At 44.9% G+C, this 14,461-nt stretch overlaps 1 protein-coding gene across 1 annotated transcript in view; it reads left to right on the top strand.

The window, feature by feature from the left end:
- Positions 1–14,461, top strand: part of NCF2 (neutrophil cytosolic factor 2) — a 70,715-nt gene that overhangs the window by 15,660 nt on the left and 40,594 nt on the right. The gene's annotated exons all lie outside the window — the stretch shown is intronic.

Here is a 14,461-nt window from a genome sequence, read left to right as displayed (position 1 = left end):
TTGTAGCTACCATAATCCCCATTTGTCATTGAAGGGATCCAGTGGGAGGTAATTGAATCACGGGGTGTGTTTTCCCAAGCTATTCTCCTGATAGTGAATAAGTCTCACCAATGGTTTTATAAAGGGCGGTTCCTCTGCACATGCTCTCTTTTCTACCACCATGTAAGATGTGCCCTTGCTCCTCCTTCACTTTCCACCATGGTTGTAAGGCCTCCCCAGCCATGTGGAACTGTGAGTCCACTAAACTTCTTTTTCTTTATAAATTATCCAGTCTCCAGTATTTCTTTATAGACCTATGAAAATGGGCATTTTAGTTTTTCTACTATATTACTTATCTACTGCTACATTAAAAATTACCATAAAACTTAGAGGTTTAAGACAACGTGCTTATTATCCACAGTTGCTGTGGGTCGGGACTTTGAGCACAGATAAGTTGGGTCCTCTGGCAATCCAGTGCCAGTTTTGCACAGGTTGCTGGGCTAAGGATCTCAGTGTATCCTGCCTGGCTCAGCCCAAACACACCTCTCTTCAGAATGCTGAGATAACAAAAGATCTGTGGACCTTCTACCCTAAGCTCCAGCCTGTTCCGAGTGAAGCTCTCGGTGCTGGCCCTGCTCAGCAATGGTGCATCCATTGTTGATGGCGAACCATACCAGGGATGTAATAACAGGAGAGAGGAGAGCATCTCAGCACAAACAAAATTTGTGATGTGATACCTGCGAAGTATTCATAGATGAGTCCCCCACCCATCCTCCCTTTTATTTTGTGACTTCCCCCACCTGCCCCGCTTCCTGTGGAGAAGCAAGATGCTGCCATTTGTTCTACAGAATTGCCATGGTGGAGAGAGAACAAAAATGACAAATAGTTGGCAATGGTACACATATCCCAGTGAAAGACAGGATGTGGAGTGTTTGCTGACCAGTCTCTACTCTCCACCAGCCTCTCCTCTTCCAGCCACACCATGCTCTCACCGCCCCCCGCTCCACCCCATCAGAAGATAAAGAAGGGAGAGAGACCAGCTGGAGGAGAAACAAGAGTTACACCCTGGACAGGGATGCTGGAGTCTGGAGGAGAGATGCTCACCTCTCCCAGAAATAGGTAGCTTCAAAGGGAGACATGAAAGATCCCTGAGAAAAGTTTGGGGATTCCAGAGTAGAGGAACTTGGGTAGGTTTAAAGCTGAAGTGCCTAAGAGTGCCTGGAACTGAATGAGATTATATTTTCCACCTCCAATAGAAACAGAACTAAAAATAGAGAGTTTGGAGAAATGAAGACTTTTGTTTTTAGTATTTGTATTAGTAGGAATATGCATATTTGCCACAGAAGTGCAATTCTCTGAAATGGATTTTTTTTGCTTTAATTTTTTTGCAGATTTTTCTGCACCCCTCTTATCATGAAGACGTTTTCTAAGTCTAGAAATCACATGTTTACTAACTGGTACAGTTAAAAAAAAAAAAAAAAAAAAAAAAAAAAAACCAGGATAATTATGGTTCAGCTCCAGCCCTCTGGAAATTTTCATCCAGAATGTCAGCTTAGATACTGAATGGGAAAATAGAGGGCACTAGATTTCCCCTTTACCCTTGCCAAAAAGATGTTTCCCAGGCCCCTGTGCTCGGGTCTGCCAGACTCAATTAGGGCAAAAGAACCACATGACACTTAAGCTTATTTCAGAGCCCTTTTTACTTCCCCATTCTGAATGTGACTCGGGAGACACCCAAAAACTGGATAAGGATGAGAGGACTCCTTTTATTCTTTAACAAGTGCTGCCTGGTGGCCTGCTATGGAGCATGCAAAGAGACTGTGAATTCATGCAAAAAGAGAGACTATGAATTCCCAAGCTTGGACTCACCACCCATGCCTGGCTCTTTCTCCTCCGCCCTCCTGACTCCCTGGCCTACCGTTGGCCTCCCTGGAAATGGAAAGGCTCCACTTTTTCACCCTGGATGTGAGTGGTTTAGTTCTGAGAGCTGAATTGGGGTAATCAATTGGCCAAAAGTAACAGGTGTTTTTCACCCAAGTTCAGGAAGAGCAAATGAACCTAAGAGTAGACTCCCTAAATGGGTGATTTTACCTCCCTAAATGGGTGCTGGGTGGATGGAAGCATGGAGCCATCAGCTGAAGTGCAGAAACCTCAACTTGAGTGACTAAATGCTTGGGAAATAACTTCTAAAGCAAGAGCGATAATGACAGCCAATCAAATGCTGGCCTGAGACACAGCAAACTGGACCCCAAAGAGCCATCAAAGGTCTAGACAGGTGTTTTAGTTTCACACAGTATAAAAGGCACAGAAAATCTTAGTGAAAGCCAAGGGGCTGAAAGACAGCCAAAAACAAGAAACAGGAATCCCTTTGGTTCACTGAAGATGGCACATCAGAATAGCCAATCTGCTGGAACACTTTAATTCTGGAACAAGGCAGAATTCAGTTGAACATATGTGTTCAAAGTTTTAGGAAACTAAGCACAAGGCAGTGACATCTTCTGGAAACGGTGTCCAGCCCATACCACATAGAGCTTACGGGAATCCCCCTTATCCACACTTTCACTTTCTGATGTTTCCATTACCTGAGGTTTCAGTTACCCTGGTCAAATGCAGTCCAAAAATATTACATGGAAAATTTTAGCAATTAGTAATTCATAGTTTTAAATGCACATCATTCTGAGTAACATAATGAAACCTCATACAATCGGATCTACTCTGCCTAGAATGTGAATCATCTCTTTGTCCAGTGTATCCACACTGTATATGCGCCCTACCCATTACTATACAGCAAAAAACATAGTGTATGTAAGGCTTGGTACTGTCTGAGGTTTCAGGGATCCACTGGGGGTCTTGGAATGCATCCCCTGCAGATAACGAGGGACTACTCTATTTTTATTTTCTTTTCTGAGATGGAGCTCACTCTGTCACCCAGGCTGGAGTGCAGTGGTGCGATCTCAGCTCACTACAACCTCCGCCTCCTAGGCTCAAGCAATTCTCCTGCCTCAGCCTCCCAAGCAGCTGAGAGTACAGGCGCGCACCACCACACCTGGCTAATTTTTGTGTTTTTAGTAGAGATGGAGTTTCACCATGTTGGTCAGTTTGGTCTCAAGCTCCTGATCACAGGTTATCCACCTGCCTCAGCCTCCCTCAGCATGTAAAGAGCTGAGATTACATGCGTGAGCCAACGCACACAGCCGCCTACTGTATTTTCATTTGGCCTAGCATTGTTCACTGAATGTTTTACCCCAGCCCTTCTGTAGATAATTTCCAATTACATATAAACATTTTTGGGGCAAGGATGACATCCTAGTTTTTGCTCAAGAGACCACTGCCATATGCAAATTGGTGCTTTGTAATTATTTGAGGACTTAACTAAGTTTGCCATCAACCCTGGATTTCAGTTCTCCTTTTTCTTTTCGTAGTTAAAACAACAGTGAGAATAAGGATTGATGAGAGATTACAATGTAGTTTAGAAGATATTAATGAATAGTTACTGCAGAGATACAGCATTGTGAATTTTGCATTAACAAAATGAAAGTGAATTGCTAGACCTTGGATTGCTAAACTTAAAGCATGACCATTTGGCCTAAAGATATAAGGAAAGGCCAATCGTTAATTAGTTATCTGAATTGAGTAGGAAGTATCTGATATTTAAAGCTACTTCACGCTCAACTAAACACATTTTTTTGTTCCTCAGACAGAACTCTATCTTTAGAGAAAAAAAAAGCCCTCTGCGAAGGATAGTTCCTGTTTGTGAACTGTGCAGCGCTCTTCCTCAGGCCCGGTGGGCCAGCCCCACTATGTGTCTGAGTCTCCAGCTGGTACCCAGGTTGCTCTAGAACCTAGAATCTGAAAACAGCTCAGTGGGAATATCAGCAGGTTACACAGATTTCTCCAGAGTTAAAATGAAAGTCCCAGGGGGGCAAGATTCACCTGCTCCCTCGTCAGGCAGAGAAAATCTAGCAGTCGAGTTTGTTTCTATGTGACTTTGGCAAATTACCTTAGCAGGACTTTATTTGTAGTTTCACAGATAATCTCAGGAAAGCTAGAAGGCACCAAACTCCAGTCCTACTATTAAAGAACAGGACAATCGGCTCCTCTGCCTACATTTTCTTTTGTCTTTAGTTTGTTTTAGACAGGGTCTCACTCTGTCGCCCAGGCTGGAATGTAGTGCCACGATCACGGCTCACTGCAACCTCGACCTCCCAGGCTTACAAGATCCCCCCACTTCAGCCTCCCAAGTAAGTAAGACTAAAGGTGTGTGCCCCACACCTAGCTTATTTTTTTATTTTTATTTTTTTGGTAGAGACAGGGTCTCATATTTTGTAGAGACAGGGTCTTAGGAGTTCAAGACCAGCTCAGGCTAGTCTGGAACTCCTGAGCTGAAGTGATCCCCCCACCACAGCCTCTCAAAATGCTGGGATTACAGCCTCCCCAAGTTCTAGGCACACCCCACCCCTCTGCCTACTTTTCTGTCAACGTGCCCCAGCCCTAGCCAGAGAAGAAATCTGGGAACATGGAGATTGCCCTATGGGATTTGAAAAGGCAGTTGGGCCGAGGGAGCTCACTGACAGCATGGGTGGAGCTACGGGCCCAGTTCCTCTCAGCCAGCACATGTCTGAGGCCGAGGCAATGGGGTCAGCACCACAACTGAAACAGGAAAAACACAGCATCATGCCAGGAGCTCAAAATTCCAAATATCTTGGATATATTTTAAAGATCTGGCTATTTGTGTATTAATTTTTTACATGTATTTACCTTTACAGAAATTTGTTTTGTTCCCCAGGGTAAGGAAACATTTCTAGTTTATTTAAACTTTTTAAAAGTTAGACGGCAAGGCTGTGAATTCGAGCATGAAGTCCCTCAAGATACAATGTGCCCTGGCAGGCTCTCAAGCTGATGGAAGCCTCTGACCTCTCCAGCTCCCAACCTCTTCCCCAATTGCCAAGGTCCAGCTTTAGTCCCTGCTGCCCTCAGGAAATGACAGCTTTTGTACTTGTGTCAGTGGAAGGGTTTGGCTCTATTGGGTCATGGATAAGAACTTTAGGACACTTCTAAGGGCCAAGTCATTCCCTGCCCTAGGCGGGATAGCACCATTCCTGAAAAAAATATCTCTGCTTTTGATATTTGTTTGCTTGTGTGTTTTTTGAGACAAGGCCACTGTGGCCCAGGCTCACTGCAGCCTCAACTTCCCAGGGCTCAGGCGATCCTCCTGCCTCAGCCCCCTGAGTAGCTGGAACTACAGGCAGATGCTAATTTTTATATTTTTAGTAAAGACGGGGTTTCATCATGTTATCCAGGGTGGTCTTGAACTCTTGGGCTCAAGTGATCTGCCCACTTTGTAATCCCAAAATGCTGGGATTACAAGCGTGAGCCACTGTGCCTGGTCCATCCTGTTTGTTTGTTCTTAATAGGAAAAAATAACCAGGTTTACAGTTGAAATGTCTTTGACATGCTTTGGATTCTAGGAAAGAAAAAATTAATGAAACGTATTCAGATTCAGTGTAGTGCTGGGGAGGTGGTGATTTCTCTTTCCCTCTTCTCTACAGAGCACAGCTTGGCTTTAGAGTCAAACAAACCTGGGTTTAATTCTCATCATTTATGAGGTCTGTAACCTCAAACAAGTGATTAATACTTAACCTAAAAATTAGCTTCTTTTGCTATCAATGGGTTTGTGTAAGGAACAAATGAAATGATGCATATCAAGCACTTGAGAGCTTTCTTGGCACATGAGAACTCGTAGAGAGTAACTGTTACTGCCAGGACCTCTCCTGACCCTGAAGGATTCTAAGCCTCTGGAGCCACAGCAATCAGAGATATAATTGTCTTCAGGGCAAAGCTTGCAAAGATGTACTCAGGCTCACCTTTGGGAAGCCACATGACAGTGGGCAATGACAGTGGAAAGAAGAGGTTGTGCCAGGCGTGGTGTCCCACGCCTGTAATCCCAGCACTTTGGGAGGCAGAGGCAGGCAGATCATGAAGTCAGGAGTTCAAGACCAGCCTGACCAACATGGTGAAACCCCATCTCTACTAAAAATACAAAAATTAGCCAGGGGTGATGGTGTATACCTGTAATCCCACTACTCAGGAGGTTGAGGCAGGAGAATTGCTTGAACCAAGGAGGCGGAGGTTGCAGTGAGCAGAGATCAGGCCACTGCACTCCAACCTGGTGGCGACAGAGCAAGATTCTGTCTCAAAAAAGAGAGAGAGAGAGAGAAGAGGAGAAGGTGTTGGGCAGGTCCTGTTCATTTTTGGCAGAGGCCTGAGAACTGCACACCGTTGGTTTCAGCCTTCTGTTCCCCAGCCTTCTGTAAGATAAGGTGAGAACATGGGTAGACCTGCACCCTTTCCACTTCCACACACCAATTTGGGGAGGACGATGCTGATTGGCGGCAGCCCTCACTTCCTCTCCACATCTGTGGTGCCTGTGAGCATATCCTACATTCAAACATCTGTGTCCAGAGGAGGGGAAGTGCATGTGGAACATGGCTGCTTCTTTACCTCAGACCTCGGCCCCTTGTAGCTGGGCTCTGAAGAGCCCCCACAGTCCCTGTGACTTGACACGGATCCCTGAGAGGCCCTCGGCGTTTCTCAGCTTATTTGGTGATCTCTGTTGGAAATTAGTTGGGGTTTAGCCTAGTTTAGCTGCTGAGTTCTGTTCAGGAGGAAAGCAGCTAATGCAGATGCAGAAAGGAGAAGAAAAAATGTATTTCATCACAGGAAAGGTGTTACACAGATTGACCAAAGTTTCAGAAAGACTCGGGCCTGCACAGGCTTGGAAGCCCAGTGTGAGGAAGACACAGGCAGAGGGGCAGGGGCTGCAGACCCAGGGTTCCCCTTCTCCCTGGCTACTCCATCTATGGACAGCATCATTTATTCCTTTTCCAAGTTCAGGGAGAGCAGCCAGCCTTTTATCCTCTCAGCCCCCACTGTCTCCTCAGCTCTTCACACCCTGACTTCTGCCTCCTCTGCCCACTGCTCTGCCGTGACCTCACCATGGCCTTCAGCTTCCCTCCCCTCCCCCAGCACTCCACAGGGTCGACCGACCTCCCTGAAGAGCTGAGTCAGATATGGCTGACTGCAGTGCTCTCACTGTCCTCCTGCCTCTCTGACACTTGCCCACAGTCCCCACCCAGGGCTCCAGCAGTCTTAACTAGGGCCTCCCCAAAGTTCACTCCCCATTTATTAAAGGCCATATCAGTTGTCTTCAGATTTCTGCTCTGCGGAGACAATACGGCCAGAAGCTTGCCTTGAGAGTCACTTGTATAAAAGTCTAGGGGTAGATGAGGTCACCACTCCATTCCCTGTGGCAGCCATGGGTGTCACCAGCCTCCCAGGCACTCTCCTTTGTCTCCACAAGAAATGCCACGTTGCCTTTGGCATTTATCCACATCCATCCTCTCTTCCTATGGCTGCCTTAGCATTGTTATTTCTTGCCTGAAGTATTGCAATAGCTTCTTGTATGTTTCTTTGACCTGCTAGAAACCACCTAGAATTCAGAACACCTGTCCCCCATCTTCCTTCCACCATTCTATGTCCCAATGGACAGGAGTGGAAGGAGAGAGCACGAGAGAGACTGGAAGAGCAGTGGATGTAATAAAGAGATGTCCATGGCTTGGCACAGTGGCTCACGCCTGTAATCCCAGCAGTTTGGGAGGCCAAGGCAGATGGATCACCTGAAGTCAGGATTGGAGACCAGCCTGGCCAATACAAGGAAACCCTGTCTCCATTAAAAATACAAAAATTAGCTGGGTGTGGTGGCAGGTGCCTGCAGTCCCAGCTACCGGGGAGGCTGAGGCGGGAGAACTGCTTAAACCCAGGAGTAGGAGGTTGCAGTGAGCCGAGATTGTGCCATTGCACTCCATCCTGGGTGACAAGAGCAAAACTCCATCTCAAAAGAAAAAGAGAGAGAGAAAGGGGGTGGGGGGGGAGAGAGATGTTCACCTACTAAGCAGATTGTACTAAGCAGACAATCCAAGCAGGAAGACAGGGAAGTATGAGAAACTGTGTTTAGTGACAAATGACGATCAATTCTAAGGTAAACAGTCAGTGTTCTGTGTTCAAGGGGACTTCCACAGCATTTAATGGCCCTGGACACAACGTCATGAACTGTGTGACGTTAGTGGTACTGCAATGTGGTTAACTATTCTGCAGAGCTTTTGCGTGCTAGGAATTCTAGGGAGGAAATCGTTACAGAGAAGACTGCAGCCGAGAGAAAATTGCTTGGAGTCTGGACAGGATGGAATTGAGTGTCCACAGGCCAGCTGAGGAGGTGGCACCCAGCACGCTACCAGCCCTTTGCTCAAGTCAGCCTGGAGTAGGAGGTGGGAATGTCGGGACAGAGGATCAGCACCCCATGAAACAAAGAAAAGCTATGTTCACTTTCAGTCATAAATGCCAGTCTCACAGTAAGCCAGCAAGTTAGGCATTGTTCTGTAATCACTTTGCAGATGAGGAAACTGAAGGTTTTGAGACTTTGAGGGACTTGTGAAAGTTCACTCGAGTAGCACAAGACACAGTCAGGATTTGAATCCAGGATTTCAGACTCCAAGCATGATGCTTTGTTGGTCTGAACACAGAATAAGGAGGGCTCAGGCAGTTAAGGGCTTCTATGGAGTTCAGGGGCCCAATGGGGAAAAAATCACCAAGGTGCCTCCAGACGCAGGCTCTGACCAGTGAAGACCCCCACAGAATACCCAAGGGAAGTTGGTACTAGCCTCCCAAAGCCACTCTCCTGAGTGGCATTGACAGCATCCTATAAAGAAGGCCATGCCAGAGGAAGCACTAGGACAGATGGTGTCAGCAGAAGGGACCCCAGACTGCAGTAAAAGTAACCAAGATTTAGCCTCCTTCGATGTCCCAAGAATGGGAGGCTCCATACAGCAGCAACCTTCAAGAGCAATAGGAGACAGTTGGTAGGTGGTAGGTGGAGGTGGATGATAGGAGGGAGGAGGCCATGTGTGAGTGGTTACAGAATTTGCAGGGTCTCTATGCAAAATGAAAATATGGGCCTCTTTTTCTGAATTATTAAGATTTTAAAGATGGTGACAGCAAAGAAATAAAGCAATGGTGGGGACATTATAAGCATGGGCCCCTGTGTGACTGCACAGGTCACACTTGATTACATATTGTATCTGGCTTAATTTCAGGCTCCCATCATAAATGTGTTTACAGAGAAGGCGTGTTGAAAGGGAAAAGTGCTAGGCAGGACAAATATTCACTCAGAATAGCTGAATTATAATAGCCACCAGGCAACACACCTTTCCACATGAGAAAAGTGAGGCTGCAAGGCCCACAGCCAGCTAGAGGAAAGTCAAGCCTCAAACCCAAATCTCTTGACTCCAAAGCTCTCTCTTTCCCGGTACTCTACCTGTGACACCTTTGAATGCTGTAAGAAATATAGACTTTAGGAGCTTCTGGTAGGGAATGTGATAATTCTGTTCTGGATCAGTGTTTCTCAAACTCTAGCCCTTTACTTACTGCTTCCGTAAATTTTAGCCATATTTTCAAACCATCAATGCTGAGATTTGCTTAATATTTTTCTCTCACTGATTTGCCATTTTAAAACGTACTCTCATTATAAAATATGCTAATAATGAAATTGTGGATTTGGTGTGCTAGCTATACTTTTTAAAAAATGTACATTAGAATAAACACTCTGACTCAGTTATTCTCCTTCTATAAGTTTATCCTGTAAATATGTTCACAGATGTGTGAAATGATGTATATATATATATAAGAACGTTCGTAAAAATATGATGGTGATAACATGCTCTTGGAGACACTGTATTGGAATTGGAAAATGGGGCACTCATTATACAACAGAAAATTACACAGCCATAAACAAAGAATGACGAAGCTTTCTATGTACTGATAAGAGGCTGATATCAGTACATATTACTCTTAAAGAGTGAGATGCAGAATTGTATATCTAATGATACGTGCCTAGAAGAGGAGGGGTCAGAGGGTCTACATTTGCATATGCTTAAAACCTTCTCTGAGGGAAGAATGCCAGCAAACTAATAAAAGTGGTTTCTGATGGGCAAGAAGAGTTTGACACTGAGAGGAGGAAAATTTTTCGTATTTGTTAATTTTTGAACCATGTGAACATATTATTTTTCCAAAACAATTAAGGAACTAAAAGAAAACAATACATATTATGATAAAAATGTGTGTCCATGTAGTGCCTAAAATGATCTCACTATTGATCATTTCTGTTGCTGGGAAAGATCCCTGCATGGGGAACCATAGCTCTGATGTGGTCACCTCACCTCCCTGCCTGGTGCTCACATGAATGGGATAATGGTGTGGCTGTGAGCTGTCAAGCTCTGTCAAGTAGGCAAAAGTCCTGGACAAGCTAGGTCCAGCCCTAGTGCTGAGAAGGAAGTAGAGGACCCCATCATTCTGGGAGGCTCTTCTGTCAGATGATCTGCTGATGAGGGCCATGTTGCTGGCCGTCCTGAAGCCCAGGAAAGAGCCTAAGCCCCAGAGTGAAGAGGCTGTATCTCCCGGTGGAGAATGCACAAGCCACATCTGCACTGGTAGTCGAACTGTGACCAGATGGAAACATGACTGAAATAAAGACTCTCTAGACAATGCTTCTAATCTGAGTCAAGAGTTCTGGGGAAATGGATGTGAACACTGGTCAGTTTGGGGTAGGAGCCCTGGATGACAGATAACAGGTACTATGAACAGAAGAGGATCTGTAAGCATCTTTTTCAAGTTGGGGAATTGGTGTCAGTTTCCGGCTCTGGCCAATGGAGAGATTACCCAGGTCTCTGGGTGGGGTGGGTGGTTGAGTCAAGGACCATCTGACGCAAGAGTTGGGTGCACTTCTGTTAATGCAGCCTAAGATTGCGTTAGCTGTTTTGGCAACCACATGATTCTGTTGACTCACACTGAGCTTGCAGTCAACCCAAACAGCTAGGCCCTCTTCTGATGCACGCTTTCAAGAATTATCAAGAATTGTCGTCTTCTGATATGTGGGCAATTGGGTTTTTATACTTAGGAGCAGATCTTTACATTTGCCTTGTTTTGTTTTGTTTTTTGAGAGAGTTTTGGCTCTCGTTGCCCAGGCTGGAGTGCAATGGCATGATCTCAGCTCACTGCAACCTCCGCCTGCCATGTTCAAGAAATTCTCCTGCCTCAGCCTCCTAAGTAGCTGAGACTACAGGTGTGTGTCACCATACCCAACTAATTTTTGTATTTTTAGTAGAGATGGGGTTTCACCATGTTGGCCAGGCTGCTCTCAAACTCCTGACCTCAAGTGATCCACCCACCTTGGCCTCCCAAAGTGCTGGGATTACAGGCATGAGCTACCATGCCCGGTCTTACATTTGTCTTTATCAAACTATATTCGGAGCTTTTGTGAATCATGTGAGTCAGGAAATATTTTAATTTTGACGTAAATGTTAATACTCTCTCTCCAAACTTTGAGCTATTTGTGAGTCTGATCCAGGATGTTTAGAGAAAGGGTAAAAGCACAAGCATAATCTTCATATGTTAAGAAGATTCAGTGGACATAATGTTTAGCCAAATAAACTGTCTAAGGAATATCTTGGCGAAATATCTTACTGATATTGGCAGATGGCGCCTTCCCAATTCACCTATCAGGAAAGTCCTCTCAAAAAAAGAAAAAGAGGGAGGGGTGCAGTGGCTCACTCCTGTAATCCCAGCACTTTGGGAGGCTGAGGTGGGCAGATCACCTGACATCAGGAGTTCGAGACCAGCCTGGCCAACACGGCAAAACCCCGTCTCTACTAAAAACATAAAAAATTAGCCAGGCATGGTGGTGCTTGCCTGTAATCCCAGCTAGTTGGGAGGCTGAGGCAGGAGAGTCACTTGAACCCGGGAGGCAGAGGTTGCAGTGAGCTGAGACAGTGCCACTTCATTCCAGCCTAGGTGACAGAGCAAGACTCTGTTTCAAAAAAAAAAAATGGATTTTTTTGTTTTGTTTTGTTTTGTTTTCAGAGACAAGGTCTCACTCTGTTCACAGGCTGCGGTATAGTGGTGCAACCATAGTTCACTGCAGCCTCAAACTCCTGGGCTCAATCAACCCTCCTTCCTCAACCTTCTGGTTAGCTAGGACTACAGGTGCTCACCACGACACCCAGCTAATTTTTTATTTTAAGTAGGACAGGATCTTGCTATGTTGCCCAGGGTGGTCTCAAAATCTTGGCTTCAAGCAAATCCTCCCACCTCAGTCTCCTAAAGTGCTAGGATTCCAGGCACGAGCCACTGCACCTGGTCAAGAGTTTGTTTTGACCTGGCTTATTTTTAGTAAACTCATGCTGGTTCCTAAAGGTAATAGCTTCCTTTTAGTTTATAAATACCTTTGTTTAATAATCTATATTTTATACTTTTTTCCAGAGCCCATCCCATAAGTCTTTGATATCATTTCTAATTCACAGCTTTTAGGAAGCTAGACTCATACTTGCCCATCCATCCTGGCTCCCTGAATCTCAATACTGGTAAGATTTTAGGGATCACACTTGCAAATTTTGTCGATTCCTGGAATTGAATGAGTCTTCATTTGATAAAACGAATTTCTTTAAAGCAGCTAGCAACTTTCTCACCATCCTCTTGTCTGGGTCTTCAATTCCCTGCAGAACTAGAAGCAAAATCGGGGCTGAGCAGTTCTGCTTTCTCCCTGACATCTGTGAAAGTGACGCCATCTCCACCAAGCCATGACTCTCCCTGCTCTTCTTCCTCTGACACTAAAAAGACCTTTGTGCTGTCCTTAGTAATTTTTTTTTTTCTTCCTCAGCTCACTCTGGGCTTTGTCTTTCCTCATACTCTGCCTTTGGCCTCTGCCAAGCATTTGGATTTCTCCTTGGTCGGGAGCCATGCCTTCCATCATCTGTGCATGTCTGGCCTCCACAGAGCATTCTCAGGGGAGTCTCATTGCCTCCCAATTTCCCTCATCTCTGGATTCCTGAGTAGCACATGGTTGTGTTTGTATCTGAGAATCTCCTATCTCTCTTCAGCAATCAATTATTTTAGAGTCTTGGCCTAGGGACTGATGTCTGTTTTTCACTTTGTACTAGTCAAGTCTATTTTCAGCATACAACAAAACTAACTAGAGCAAACTTAAGCAAACACTGACATTTATTGCAAGGGTCTAAGCTTGGGGCAGGAATTTGGATGGGGCGAGGGAAAGGCTGGAACCAAAGGCTGGAAAGTTTCTCTGTCTCCTGTCTCTGCTCCTCACTGGGCATCTGTTCCATTCTCTGAGTAGTCTGGCTTCCTCTGCTTTCCTGGGCCTCAGGGCACAGCACAGTAGAACCACAGCCCCTAAGTTTACACATCTCTCAGTCCTAAATCCTGATTCACAGGAGACGTAACCTGATGAGGCCAGCTTATCAGACGCCCACCATCGTCCAATCAGCCAGGACTCAGGCAGTTCCCAGAGAAGAGAGAGGCATGTACCCTAATAGATGCCCAGTGAGGACTAATAGATGTCCGCTCTTCACTTAGTCATTTATTCAGTTATTCAGCAAATATTTATTGTATGTCCAGACACTGTTTTTGTTGTTAGGAACACTACAGGGAGAGGAAAAGGGAATCTTTAAAAATTGTGTTTTGTGGAAAATCTAATCTTGCACGGTCTCACTTATGAGTGGTAGCTAAACATTGAGTACTCATGGACAGAAAGATGGGAACAACAGGCACTGGGGGCTCCGAAAGTGGGAAGGGAGGGGGTGGGTAAGAGTTGAAAACCCGCCTGCTGGGTACTGCGTTCACTGTTTGGGTGACGGGATCAATAGAAATCCAGATCTCATCATCATACAATATACCATGTAACAAACCTGCACACGTACCTCTCAAATCTAAATTTTTAAAAAAATTCTGTTTTGCTAAATGGGCACATTTCTAACTCTTCTGTGCCCCTCTCTGCTTTTTTGTATAATGACATGATCAGTTTCTACTCCTTCTACATCAGTAACTGTGTTGTTAGAGCATCATTTCCCCTTAGATATTCACTGGCTTGGGAAACACACACATAAACTATCCTGAGACATGAATCTTCCGAAAAAAAAAAAAAAAACCTATGGAGTTTTAAACACATGGAAAAGAGATCCCTGGCTCTATGACTAGGTTGCTTTTAGTGAATGGGTACTCTAGAAGAAAGATACAGCACTGAAAAGGCCAATTGCATCCAAAAAGGAACATTACTAAGATATGCAGGCCTAGAATCCTGCCACATCAGCCATATTTCTTTTTTTACTTTTTAAATCCGCACATATGTATTAAGCCTTTGATATAAGATGTTAGGTGCCAGTTCTGTGGAAAATGTAAAGAAAGAGCCTTCTCCCTGCCCTCAAAGAACTTATAGCTAGCTGGATAGATACGGTAGAAAATAGATAATGTAATAGAATTGCTTGTGTTTTGGGGTTTAATCATAAAATGCTACAGGAATTCAGAGAAAGGAAAATTACTAAGACTAAGTTAGGTGGGGGAAGTCTTCATGTAGGAGGTGAGT

The sequence above is a fragment of the Callithrix jacchus genome, chromosome 18 (assembly GCF_049354715.1).
Source record: "Callithrix jacchus isolate 240 chromosome 18, calJac240_pri, whole genome shotgun sequence".
NCBI classification, from domain to species: Eukaryota; Metazoa; Chordata; class Mammalia; order Primates; family Cebidae; genus Callithrix; species Callithrix jacchus.
The sequence above is the reverse complement of the archived record's forward strand: the minus strand, read 5'-3'. Positions and strand labels throughout refer to the sequence as shown.